The sequence below is a fragment of the Ambystoma mexicanum genome, chromosome 10 (genome assembly GCF_040938575.1).
Source record: "Ambystoma mexicanum isolate Mex_15411 chromosome 10, UKY_AmexF1_1, whole genome shotgun sequence".
Lineage (NCBI taxonomy): Eukaryota > Metazoa > Chordata > Amphibia > Caudata > Ambystomatidae > Ambystoma > Ambystoma mexicanum.
In genome coordinates, this window is record NC_090932.1 from 883339915 (window position 1) to 883352495 (window position 12581).

At 54.3% G+C, this 12581-nt stretch overlaps 1 protein-coding gene across 28 annotated transcripts in view; it reads left to right on the top strand.

Moving 5' to 3' along the window:
• Nucleotides 1–12581, top strand: part of DLG1 (discs large MAGUK scaffold protein 1) — a 2685689-nt gene that overhangs the window by 2445616 nt on the left and 227492 nt on the right. The window lies entirely within an intron of this gene.

Consider the following 12581-nt stretch of genomic DNA (forward strand, 5'->3'; position numbering starts at 1 on the left):
GGCAGCTTCATCGGTGCCTGGCCGGCAGTGTTGCATCTAGACACACTATGGACCTACTGCTGGGGGACGGACACTGGAATCCTCCAGACAGAGGCGCGACTCTCCTGGGCTCTCCCTGGGTTGCTGGAACGCTCCCAGGACAGAACTCCTGACCCGGCCTTCAACCTCTATCGACGAGGGATTGGACGTGCACGGCAGCGTCTGTTACAGTGTGCAGGCACCCATGAAGGTACGCGCGCCACCCCCCCCCGCAGCGAGAATAAGTAAATTAAAGCCTCTCTCAGAACCGCTGGGGGTCCCATGGCGTAACATGTGGCTTGGATCCCCGTGCGCTGGCAATACAACACGCCATACGTGTGCTGATAACACCCGGGCCCGCGAGGCAGGGATGTGTGTTGCCGACCCACGGCCATATATTTAAGGGACAAATAACGACTCCATAGTGGGAGCACCAACCCTTGATAATACTTTGATGGGTGCGACGCCGCGGGAACGGCCTGATCCTCCCCCTCCCCCCTCCCCCTCACCCTGCTTGCAACTGCATCTGACGGACGGGTGGAGATACACCAGAGCACCCACAGACATAACAGACTCGGCAATAACACAGAGGTGTGGTCACTTCCCCCCTCTGAATCATTCATACCGTGTGTCCCAGGAGGCAACCACTGGGAGCCCTGTGCGCCTGGAGCTGCCCATAGACTGAACCCCAATAAGCTACACAGATTCAGAAGTCGCTGTCAAGTTAAAGAGGGAAAGCAACAAAAAAACAGAGGAAGAGCAGACCCTCACAATCCAGCACTTAGCATCGCAATATGACCCAAGGGGGGGGGTTCCAAAAGTGGGAAGAAAGGCCCCAAGAATGCCTTTGCTAACAAATCCCGATGAGGACCCATCCTGCTCACAGATCCCCCCCCCTGCCCACCCTCACTGAGTGTGACACCTTCCACCGGCACCAACATGGATCCGTACATGACTGCAATGCAAGCAGGATTTGCTGCAGTAAACACTAAACTAGACGATATTGGCACCAGCATTTCCTCACTGCAGACAGATCTACAGAAAGAAAGTGCCCGTATCACTGTAGCCGAAACCCGAGTGGGGGACCTCGAAGATATCGTTACGGCTCACGGTAAAGATAATTGAGAGCATCAATGCTGGATGAATTCCGTAGATTAGTGGCCCATGAGAACCTCTAAACCACTACACCCGCCAGAGCAAGAAGAGACGGTGACCAGGCTAGCAGATCCCTAGCTAGGCTAGTTAAGGCGGAGACCAATGTGCAACAAGTGTCTGTGGGAAGGATGGGATGGCATGCATGGGGGAAAAGGTGATTAAGAAGGTGTTCACCGAATTGTATTCATCTCTATACGCGAACACTGATTCAGTGTCAAACGGCGACCTTACCAGATACATAGACTCAATCCCAGTCCCCAGAATTTCTACCAAGTCCTGTGAAGCTCTGGACTCCCCTTTGACCATAGAGGGAATAGGACAAGCAATTAAAGACCTCACAGCCGGGAAGGCCCCGTGCCCAGATGGCCGCCTTATAGACCTCTATGAAACCTATCTACCAGAACTTGCCCCTAAACTCCTGACACTATCAAATGAGGTCGTCATGGCAGGTACCCTCCCCCTGTCATTGAGGGAGGCGGTTATACCAGTCATACTTAAACCTAATAAGCCCCCACAGGAACCCTCCTCCCACTGCCCCCTATCCTTAATTAACTCGGACATAAAAATGTACGCCAAGGTCATAGCAAACACTTTAATACCCCATATGAATTATTTGATACAACCTGACCAATCAGGCTTTGTCCCGTCCAGATCCACTTCATTGAACCTACGTACGTTATTTGCCATTATTTCCCAGCTAGACCCTAATGCCAAAGTAATAGCTGCCTTGCTAGATGCTAAGAAAGCTTTTGATTCAGTATCCTGGAAATGCATGTTTGCGGTCCTGGGGCGATTGGATTCGGAACTCAATTTATTAGTTGCATTTGATTATTATACACCACACCATGCCCTGGGCAGGACGAATCATACTTTTTCGCCCAGGTTTAGGTTTACCCTATGCAGGGGGAAGCTCCAGGGATGCCCTCTCTCTTGTTCGCCCTCACTGTTGAATTACTGGCGACACTGATTTGACAGAAATACTCCAAATGGGGTGTACAGATTGGAGGACCTCCCTAAATCCTATCACTATACGCTGACGATATACTATTATATATTAGAGACCCCGAGGTCAATCTTGCCCCTGTTATGAACAACATTCATGAGTTTTCCAAGTACAAGATTAATGCATCAAAGTCAGAAATGATTCCACTGTCCCATGGAGCGGCACAAATGGGGGCAATACTGGGCTTCCGCTGGTCCCCTACCCTCTCCTTAGGGGGAGGGGCGACGCCTCGCTCCCCCTCTCCCGAGATCGGACGGGGCTTCTCCCGAAGCTTACCCGGGGTCTCGGACTTCCTCTTCCCCGAACCAGAGCGCTGGCTCGTTGTTGACAGTGCCGGGGAAGGCGCGCCCTGCCTGGCGACCGAAGAGCCCGACCTTTCGGCGCTCCCGGAGCCAGCGACCTCGCGGCACTTGGCCTGGTGTTGGGCTTCCGCTGGTCCCCTACCCTCTCCTTAGGAGGAGGGGCGACGCCTCGCTCCCCCTCTCCCGAGATCGGACGGGGCTTCTCCCGAAGCTCCATACCTTGGGATAGTAATAGCTACCGACAGACATACCCTATATTCAACCAAGTACGAACCGTTCATACTGCAACTGGAAACCAAACTTCAACTCTGGAAGAACCTTCCTTTCTCCAGCATGGGGTCTGGCATGGATTCACATGCTCATGAATATTCCCCGTCGTCAGGCTGGGAATCCTCGGTAAAGACAAAATCGGTATCAGTTTCGTTTCTGATCTGTCTTTCGTAGTAGTAGCCAATCACTGATCTCTGCGTCATACTGACCACAGCCAATGACTGCCATCTCCCTAAGCCCCGCCTCTGGCAGCCATCTTCAGATTTCTACCGCACGTTCAAGTGTTGGGAGTCCTCGTGCTTAGCTCTTGAGCTTTTGCTGCGTTTTCACGCTTTTTCAGGTGAATTTTCACATTTTTCGGTTAATCGAGCCTCAAGCTCCACCGTTTCTACTCCCGTTAACGGGTACCCATTGCAGGATTTTCCTACGCCCCTCAAGGGTGAAGATTCCGTCGAATCAACCTTTTGGAGGATTCCAGAAGATTTGCGGCCTACTTCGAGATGGCCCAGGACGCGAGTTCGTCACCCGGACCCAAGCAGTTTCGCAGCTGCCCTGGATGCAGGCTGCAGAATGTGTTTAAGGAGGACGAACATTTGCGATGCCTCTACTGTCTTCATGGGGACAAGACTCATGTAGAGAAGGACTGCCAGTTCTGCAAGAACTTGTCGGAGCGGACCATGAGGGACCGTCGATCCCGTCTCGCCAGCTTGTTGGAGAAGGGCTCAACGGGTGAGAAGAAGAAGAAAGGGTCCGAGCGGGCTTCTAAGTCCTGTGCGGGCGCCCCGGCGACGGGGGCCCAACACCAGGCCAAGTGCTGTGAGTCCGCTGGCTCCGGGAGCGCCGAAAGGTCGGGCTCTTCGGTCGCCAGGCAGGGCGCGCCTTCCCCGGCACCGTCAACCACGAGCCAGCGCTCTGGTTCGGGGAAGAGGAAGTCCGAGACCCCGGGTAAGCTTCGGGAGAAGCCCCGTCCGATCTCGGGAGAGGGGGAGCGAGGCGTCACCCCTCCCCCCAAGGAGAAGGCCCGGGACGCACCTAAGGTGGTGAAGGCCCCTACCCAGCAGGCAAAGGCTTCTATCGAGGCGATCGCGGCGACTCTGGCCAAGCCGACAGAGACCCCGCCAGTGGAGACTGCCTCCGGGACTAGAGTTTCCCTGCCGCCAAGGAGGGAATCCTCTTTTCAGCCCATCGTCATGGCCACCATGATGGAAGAAGCGAGGGGGGGCACGGTAGCCTCCTCGAGCTCGGAGTCAGCCTCGGAGGAGGAACTGACCGAGGCCGTGAGGAATCTCGAAGTCCAATTCGAGAAGGTTCGATCCCGTCAGGAAGATCCTCGGGAGATAACCGAGGAAGACGACAATGGCGAGGAAGAGCAGCCTTCCCTTCCGGCGCAGCCGGAACCTAGGCCTCAGGATAGCTCGGCGGCCATTTTGTCTGCGATCCAGTCCTTATGCTCTGAGATAAGGACGAGATTACCACGGCCCAGGCCGGAGGACCCGCAACCTGGCCCGTCGGGAAGTCCTCAGAACAAACGACGGAGGACCCAACCCTCTCCTCCACTCGCCCCCGTAAGGCCTACAGTTCCCTCCTCATCCTCCCACGAGTCGGGAGATGACGGTGCGGTGGGCTCGACGACGGGTTCTGAGGGCGACGATGACGGAACGGGTCTCCCGTCGCACGGGCCTCTCCGCCCGACGCGATTGGCTCATTCCACGCCATGATCGCCAGGGCGTCCGAATTGTTCCAGCTCTGCCCGGAGGAGCAGAAAAAGGAAGGTTTCCTCTATCAGCGCCGGAGGCCAAGAGGAAGACTGTCATCGCAGTGCCTCTAATCGATGACATCTGGGAGGAGGGCCTGTCGGTACTCAAGAACCCCTACACGGCACCAGCCAAACGGGACCGGTACGAGAAGAAATACCGGGTCCCAGAGACTGCTCCCCTGTACCTCAGGGCCCAGCCAACGCCAGACTCGGTCGTCTCGGCAGTGGCGAAGAAGAAAGCGGCGGGGTCAGGAGCCTCTACGTCGAATTCCCCTCCAGACGGCGAGGGAAAGTAGTTGGACGCCATGGGGCGACGGGTCATTTCGTCGGTGGCGACGACGATCAAAGCGGCCAACGCCCTGGCGATTGTGGCCCGTTAGGACAGGGAGCTCTGGTTTAAGCTGGCCCCCATATTGGACTTCCTACTGGACGACAAGAGGTCCGCGGCCCTGGCCATACTCCAAGAAGGCGAGGTGGCGTCGGACCACGCCATAATGGTGGCAACCGATATTGCCGATACCGGGTTCCGCCAGCTGGGCAACAGAGTTTGCCTACGACGACGGGGTTGGCTCCGGGCAACCGACTTCCGTCAGGACGTCCAGACCAGGGTGTTGGACATGCCGTTCGACGGCAGCAACTTGTTCGGGAAGGCGGTGGACGAATCCCTCCAAGCCATAAAGACGGACACGGAGACGGCCCGCGCCCTAGGAGCCCTTCAGCAACGACGGCCCTTTCGGCGCTCCGGAGGCAGACAGGGGGCCTCCAAGGGATCCAGCGGTGGCTCGTCGTCCTATCGCCAGGCGGCACGCTCCTCGTCTCAGGAGGCCTACAGGGGTCGCAGCAAGCAGTGAGCGCCTCGCCGCCAGGGTGGCCAGGGAGGCAAGGCCACCACCTCCAAGCAGGACTGAACCGGCCGTGGCCTCGGGCCCCCACCGAAGCACCCCGGTGGGAGGCCGGCTGACGAAGTTCGTCGGCGTGTGGAAGTCCATCTCCACTGATCGTTGGGTGCTGGATACCCTGGCAAGAGGACACTCTATCGAATTCCTGAAGAAGTGCCCTCACATTCCACCTGTGGCCAGGAAGGAAAATCACGTCCCGCAACTGCTGTTGGAAGTATGGGCAATGCTCAGGAAAGGCGCCATCGAGCCCGTCCCGAAGAGGCTCCGGGGCTCCGGGGTGTACTCAAGGTACTTCCTCGTCAGGAAGAAGACGGGCGACTGGCGCCCCATCCTGGACCTTCGTCGTTTGAACAAATACATCAGGTCACAAAAGTTCAGGATGGTCACCCTCCAGCACGTGCTGGGACAGCTGGAGGAAGACGACTTCCTATCGTCGCTGGACCTGGAGGATGCATACTTCCACGTTCCCATCCTCAGAAGTCACCGAAAGTTCCTCAGGTTCATCGTCCAGGGATGCCACTACCAATTCAGAGCACTGCCGTTCGGATTGAAGTCGGGCCCCCAGGGTCTTTACCAAGTGCCTAGCACCTGTGGCGGCGCGGCTGCGCCTGCAGGGGATTCACGTCTACCCCTACCCGGACGACTGGCTCATCCACTCAAGGACGAGGGAACTCGCTGTCGAACACACTGCGAGGACCGTCCAGCTCCTCACAGACCTGGGATTCGCCATAAATTACCCAAAGTCCCAGGCCCTGTTTCTGGGAGCGAAGCTCGATACAGTGAGGCACCTGGCGGCACCGTCGGAAGAACGGACGAAGACCATTATGGGCAAAGTGCAGCACCTGCTAGCCACTGGCGTGGCCAGGGGGAGGTCCATCAAGTCCCTCCTGGGGATGATGTCCTCTTGCATCTACCTGATGCGCCTATGCATACTACGGATGCGCCCTCTTCAAGAATTTCTCGACGCCCGTTGGAAGCAGGCGACAGGCACCTTCGAAGACAGGGTCCCCCTCAATGAGGTGTTCCGGCAGGCGATTCAGTGGTGGGGCGTTCGTTCGAGCGCACCTCACGGCGGGCAAAGACTTTCAGACGCCGGCGTACCAGGAGATGGTGACGACAGACGCTTCCCTGGAAGGTTGGGGCGCCCACACCGGAGATCTCCACGCAAGAGGCCTCTGGCTCCCGGAGGAGAAGCTCCTGCACATCAACATCCTGGAACTCCGAGCCGTGTTCTGGGCTCTCAAGTCGTTCCTCCCGTCGCTCAAGGGCAAGGTGGTGCGGATCTTCACGGACAACCCCACGACAATGTTTTACATACGGAAGCAGGGAGGTACCAGATCCCCAGCCCTATCCAAGGAGGCACAGGATCTGTGGCACTGGGCGGTCGCCCAGGGGATGTTCCTGGTTCCCTTCCACCTGGCAGGAGAAAGAAACACCATCGCCGACTCGCTCAGCAGGGAGCTGCGCGCGTGGCACGAGTGGGAGCTGCACCAGGATCAGGTGGATCAACTCTTCCGTCGATGGGGCAAACCCCAAATCGACCTGTTTGCAACAGCAACAAACTCGAAGTTGCAGAGGTTCGCCAGCAGGTCTCCCCAGCCGAGAAGCATGGGCGATGTGTTCTCGTTCCCCTGGGACGGCTTATACCTGTATGCGTTCCCTCCGTTGCCGTTGCTGCTTCGACTCACCAACCAGCTCAAGAGTTCCCAGTGCAGGATGATCCTCGTCGCACAGGCGTGGCCGAGGCAGATCTGGTTCCCAGACCTTCTGGACTTGTCAACGTCCCCATCCATCAAGCTGTCGGCGGACACGGACCTCCTCTCCAGAGAAGGAGACGCCATCTTCCCCCACGACCCGGCCTCGCTGAACCTGCAGGCTTGGCTCCTGCAGCGCTAGAGTTTGGAGGGTATGATATACCGGCCGACTGCAGAGAGATTCTTGCAAAGGCCAGGGCGTCCTCGACTCTCAAATGCTACGTCACAAGTGGAAGAGGTTCTCTATCTGGTGCCGAGCACAGAAGATCAACCCCCTACGGATTACGGCCCCTCAGGTGCTGCCGTACCTGCTATCGCTGGAAAAGGCTGGGCTATCCCATGCCTCCATTAAGATTCATCTGGCGGCGATCTCCAGATATACCAGAACCACAGGACGGACGTCCCTGTGGTCCCATCGACTGGTGAAAGAGTTTATGAAAGGACTGTTCCGGGCGTTCCTGCCGGTGAAGGCCCCGGCGTGGGATCTTAACGTGGTGCTGACTAGGCTCATGGGGCCCCCATTCGAGCCGATGCACTCCGCACCGATGAAGTTTGTGTCGTGGAGGACTGCATTCCTGGTGGCCATTACCTCCGCACGACGAGTGGGAGAGATCCAGGCCCTATCCTGCAAAGCACCGTACTTGACTTTCCATGCCTCGAGGGTGGTGCTTAGGACGCACCGCTCCTTTATGCCCAAGGTGCCGTCGGACTTCCATCTTAACGAGCCCCTGGTGTTACCTGTTTTCTTCCCGTCTCGTTCGTCGCCGGCCGAGAGGCCTTTGCACTCACTGGATGTGGCTAGAGCGCTGAAGTTCTACGTGGACTGCACGAAGAGTTTTCGGAGGACATCACAGCTGTTTGTGAACTTTGGACCTGTGAATCAAGGGAAGGCTCTCTCGAAGTCTTCTATTTCCAGATGGCTCTCCGGCTGCATCATGCACTGCCACCGGTTGGCTAACCGACTGCTGCCAGGCCGTCCGAGAGCCCATTCGACCAGAGCGATCGCTGCTACTACGGCGTTCCTATCTCGTGTGCCCCTGCTGGACATCTGCAGGGCTGCTATGTGGAGGTCGACGCACACCTTCACGAGATTCTACTGCATCGATCGGGATTCCAGGGAGGAGCCCAGGGTCGGCCAAGCAGTGCTGCGCAACCTGTTCGCTTAAGGTGAGCCTGGTGAGGAGGTAAGAGACGCTTAATGTTGAGTTGTTGTATTGCTTAATGTTGCTCCCGTGGTTGTGCATGTGTGTACTGCTATGTATTCTTATATTCGTGAGCATGTGAATCCATGCCAGACCCCATGCTGGAGAAGGAACAAGTTACTTACCTGTAGCTGTTGTTCTCCAGCATGGGTCTGGCATGGATTCACATGCGAACCCTCCCGCCTACCCCTCTGCGGTTCTTCACTTGGTCATACTGCCACTTCATGTGCTACCAAATCTGAAGATGGCTGCCAGAGGCGGGGCTTAGGGAGATGGCAGTCATTGGCTGTGGTCAGTATGACGCAGAGATCAGTGATTGGCTACTACTACGAAAGACCGATCAGAAACGAAACTGATACTGATTTTTTCTTTACCGAGGATTCCCAGCCTGACGACGGGGAATATTCATGAGCATGTGAATCCATGCCAGACCCATGCTGGAGAACAACAGTTACAGGTAAGTAACTTGTTCCATATCAACCTATGGGTGTATAGCATTACTAAAAATGATTGTACTACCTAAAGTTCTATATTTATTTAGTAATATCCCGATAGGGCCGGGCAGAGCTTTTTTCACCAGACTGAGAACAATGGTGACGCATTTGTATGAAGCAATGGTCCGCAACAGGATGAGCTGGACGAAAATGACAGAGCATTACGACACGGGTGGCCTTGCAGCACCAGATTTTGAACTCTACTACAGTGCGGCTCAAGCCCACTTCGCACAATACTGGTTTTTGGACCCCGAGAACTACCCGCATCTCAATGTCGAAAGATATGCAGCCTCCCCTACTGATCTCAGGTCAATATAATTTGCACACTCCTACACTGATCCACGGCCATGGACCTGGTGTGAAGCACAGTCAAAGCCTGGGCCAGAATTTTCCAAAGAATAGGCGTTGCCACCCCATATTGTAATACATCTCCCTTTATGGTACTATCCAGATATCTCCCCCACGCATGACCCAGCATTACAGAAAATGTGGGACCCCCTAGGACAGTTAACATTAGAACTGTGATATGTTCCCTTATGGAACATTTGTGTCACTTGCAGACTTTCAGGCTAAGATAGGGTCTGGACCTGCCAAGGCACTGCAATATTATCGGATGAGAACGGCATTTCGCCAGAGATGGCCCTCCTTTCCAACGCAACCGCCAGTGCACCCATTTATACAATCCATAATGACACCAAATGGGGTCAGCTGCGGTGAGGCCAGACTATACAGACACATACCCCCACGTGCAATCAAATAAACAGTATATGGGAGAGAGACTTGGGCACAGCGGTGGATGATACGCAATGGTCCCGATATTGTCAGCTCACCAGAACAGTGTCCCTTAATGCGAACCTTAGACTAATACAGTTCAAAATCTTGAATCACCTACACTTTACCCCCCCCCTTCTCCCCCCAAATTGCAAAGTGCTCCCCGGGACAGCCCTCTAGATGCCCCAAATGCCACATGAGCAAAGCCGATTCATTCAACATGTACTGGACATGCCCGCTTATTCCTAAATTCTGGGAAGGGATTGCAAGCACCCTAACAGACCTACTATGCACCCCTATCCTGCTCGCCCCTCTGAAGTACTTACTTGGCGATATAGGGAAAGTACCCACTAAGATACGATTATTCAACCTGACCTGTGCTGTGGCGAATAAAAGCATCCTAAAATGCTGGAAATCCAGAACTGCCCCCACAGTGCAATCATGGCTTCAAGACTTGACGTAGATTAATGAGTGTGAAGAGGGCTTCATCCTTCTCATTTCTCCCACAAGCAGACCCAAATACATATGGGCCCCTTATCAAGCCTACCGGTTTAGACACCATGATACACCTACAATGCAGCAGGACGACCGTCCTATCGGATCCATATAAGATGTAACTGTGAAAACAAGTGTCTATAGAAATTGAATGTTATCATATGTAATATACAAATGTGATTTAATTATGTGACTGTCATATAAATAGTTTAAAAAATAAATAAAACCAATGTAAATTATTTTGAAAGACTGGGCTAGAGATAACCTTGTTCAACAAAGTAAAGGAAGTACAGTGTTCACCAAATGAAAAGATCTGGTTGAGGGTAATTCATGTTTTCATGTGCAACTCTTCACAATGCCTTAAGTCACTGTTTCAGGCAGATCATGAGCAAATGAGGTCAATTGGCCAAGAGAAGTGTAATGAATCTGAGGTAAGACTTGGACCCAGAGATACTATAGTGGTATTTATAAACTAAAATAAGGGTTGGAGAAAGACCTTCATCGCCTTAACACTATGAGGGTTTTCCATGCCTCAACAAAACTAAAGAATGTCAATGTCAGAATGTTCAAATATATGAAGAGTTCTCTGTCCTGTGTCCAAATACTATCCTGACCCTTACAAGCTAAACCTAAGAAAAAGTGCAAAGGGAAAAAGGCTTTCAACTGGCCATCTGGAGTAGTCTTTAATGTTCCAACAGAAAGTTCCAAAAGGGGCACAAATGAACAAATGGTTAAAGTTCCACAAACTCCCACAGTTCTCCAAGGGAGGGCTTCTCCTTCTCCTATGGAGGTCCTCAGCCACTTCCTTGGTTGCAAACATTATAGCTAGCAGATACTTGTTCTTTTTACTTCACTTGTGTATGCTCTCTGCATTCAGTGGTATGCATTCCTTCCCCCTTAAGTTGTTCATGTACCACAACTTGTACTCATATGTCCCATCCCCTTTCCTCCATCCTTGTGGGCGTCCCCCAACATGGGTACCATAACCTTTGCAGCAAATAATTTAGTACAGTGCACAGGGGCGCGACCTCAGGCGTGGGAACGCCCTGCTGAGGTCTTGCTCTCAGGCGCCTCACCTCACTTCCTTTTTCTGCAAGGACAGTGTCGAACCTGGTAACCAGTGCATAGACTTTAACTTTCCGCTTGCTCCCCTTCGGTATTTTTCAATCTTTAACTTCCCTTCGGTGCCTCGCCTCCCCTGGTGCATGTCGGCTGCAGGAGCATTCACAAGACCGCTTGTTCCTGGCCTCTGACCCTCATGCACTCTGTCTTGAGTGACTGGGGTCCGACCACTGCAGGGCCGATTTCAGCGCTCTCGGTCACAGGGCATTCGAGAATCGGTTGTCACATTGGAGGGAGATATTCCACCCTTCTCCTTTGGCAAACCTTAAGGACTTCATCTCCAGGACCTCTCGTGAAGACAAGGTATGCCCCTCTGTTCAGCACGGCTCCACAGCACAGTGACCCCTTCCCGGGGCTACCCACAGGGAAGGGTTCCTCGGATTTAGGTTCTGCAGAACCAAGGCCTTCAAGGCTACTGGCTCCCAAGCTGAGGGGGCCTAGCGGGCTGTCCTCAGAAGGGCGATTAAGTTTGTCCTCTTCTGCGACCCCAAGGGGTAAAGGATAGTCAGGTGCCACCTCCACGAGTCAGTACTCGGCACGGCTACCGGTGCAGGTGCAGTGGGTGAGCAGCTTACCGGATCTCGCTCAGAGGTCTTGAGTCAGGGCTGTATTTTCCTCTCTTTCCTTTTTTAATGACTCAATTTTGCAGCATTGGTACTGGTCTTCTCTAAAACTCCATAACTAACACCTCCAAATAACTTGGTGAATATATGTGGATTTTCCCTCTTTTTCTGCTTGAATATTGTTCATTGTCCCCACAAATCCACATTAGCAAATCAGGACAACCCTACTTTTCGTGCACCAGCCCTCCTACCCAGGGCATGGTGCAAGATCCTAAAATGGCGGTTAGGCACATGGCAGAGCCTGATAGGTCGGCGGCCCGTGCTCTCACCCCATGAGTGGGCCTTGCAAGAAGGTTCCAGTCCCCTTCCCTCTGAAAGCGGCAGTGAACCGTATGGTACAGGCTTCTTGTCTCCTCAGGGGTACATCTACCCATTTGCAGCTGGAGGTGCCTCAATGCTTCGACCAGGAGCGGAGACCCTGGGCCTCGGAGGACCGGGCCCCTAAGGATACAGCAATTAGCGAGGACCGCTTCTTCGAGCGCTTCCACCTCCTCATGCGCTCCCCTCAGATGGCAGCACTCCTGAAGGACATAGTGAAGGTGGTGGTGCCTCCCTGCCCTTCTCCTCTGGGTCCTCCACCTGTTCCTCCAGTGCTACCGGTGCCAGTCACTCCCTGGCCTAGGCCCTACCGGTTACTCAGAACCCCCCACCTCCTCTGTACCACTAGCACCTCCCCCTCAACATCTGTTGGACCGGTTTTCGGCTCCAGACCTAGGG